The sequence below is a fragment of the Rhagoletis zephyria genome, unplaced genomic scaffold (assembly GCF_001687245.7).
Source record: "Rhagoletis zephyria isolate East Lansing unplaced genomic scaffold, Rhagoletis_zephyria_1.1 Rzeph_scaffold_11183, whole genome shotgun sequence".
Taxonomy (NCBI): Eukaryota; Metazoa; Arthropoda; class Insecta; order Diptera; family Tephritidae; genus Rhagoletis; species Rhagoletis zephyria.
This window is the reverse complement of record NW_016168260.1, coordinates 2,804-4,252: the sequence shown is the minus strand read 5'-3', so window position 1 is coordinate 4,252 and position 1,449 is coordinate 2,804.

Sequence of the window (1,449 nt, the reverse complement as noted above, 5' to 3'; positions counted from 1 at the left end):
CACTGCCACTTAGTGATTTTGTAAGTTTTGAGATGCAGCATGGTTCACAGTTGCCACGTTATATAGTTCAGTGATATTTGCATTTGAAAGTTGGTGTCTCATATATGCGGCTGAATTGCCGCGTCGCCCCGTTGGAAAAGTGAGTTTGTAATAGAGGTCTAAATCAAAATTGTTATTTTTTAAGTATTTTGTCATGTGTAATTTAAAAATTATACTTTGCGCACAAATTGTAACTATTATGATATCCTTTTCTTAGGTTTAAGAGAAAAACGATGTTTTCAAAGGATGAATTTTAGAACGAATTTTCGTCATCCCTTGTTAAAATTTGTTTTGGGGACGAACCGGTTTCGGCGTTGTGCAATCTTCTGTGTAATTTTCTTTCTCCCGGAAACAAGAATAACAAAAAAGGAGATATTTTTGTTGATAACGTTCTGTTGATGATAACGCATAAAAGTTTATTAAATAAATGCTTATAATATGTTTCAGTATAAACACAAATTTATTTATTTATTTAAATGTTATTTGAATGATTTGTCGACATAAAAAAAAATAAAAATTCAGTCAACCTTTGAAATGCACCTTGCAGCTAAATTGCCGCGGCACGCCTCTCTTGTAACTTTCAAAGCGCGCCCTCCGAAGGGTTAATGCAATAGCATGAACGCTCTTCGAAAGTGCTAAATAAGGCATTTTAAATGCAGTAAAAACGCTACATAAATTTGCCTTTTGCATATACGGATATTTTTATCCACTGCTTTATATAAACGAACAAAAAAGAATGTTTGTTGCCCCTTATCGAGAAACTTGGGTCCGGTTTAGTTATTTGTACAATGATTTTCGGTTGTTGTGTCCAAACACACAACCCGAATCCAAAAACTTTAACGTACACGTATAATGAAAGGATTTACCTTTTATTTGAAAGATATGATTCCAATTTCCGAGTAGTAAAGTATTAATAAAATCGGTTTACACTATGGACTTTTTTGTAAATTTTGATGTGGGTTCTCTGCAAAAATACCGTGGATGACGTATCTGGAGTTATATGCACTAGTAATGTTCTATACCTTTGACACGCGAAATCCCCTCTTCTCCAGCAACACAGAAAGGAGAATTCTACTTAGTTAATAAATGATGTTATCGCTTGTCCTACTCTTCTAGAGCAGGTCAACTTCAATGTTCCTCGAAAGAATCTTTACAAACCTCTTCCTTTTTATGGGGGAAATTGTAAAACGGAGTATGCAAGAAATGCTCCTATTTCAAGAGCTTTAAATGACTTTAAGACAATCTCGAATTCTATCAACTTGATTTTTCTTTATTTATTATCTCTTTGATCTCTAAATTGCAGACTGCTTTTTGTTTTACATTAATCGTTTAANATATGTATATGTATATTACACAGGCAATACACAAAATCTCCTATGACGTCATATTTCTGTCAAAATTTTCAAGACA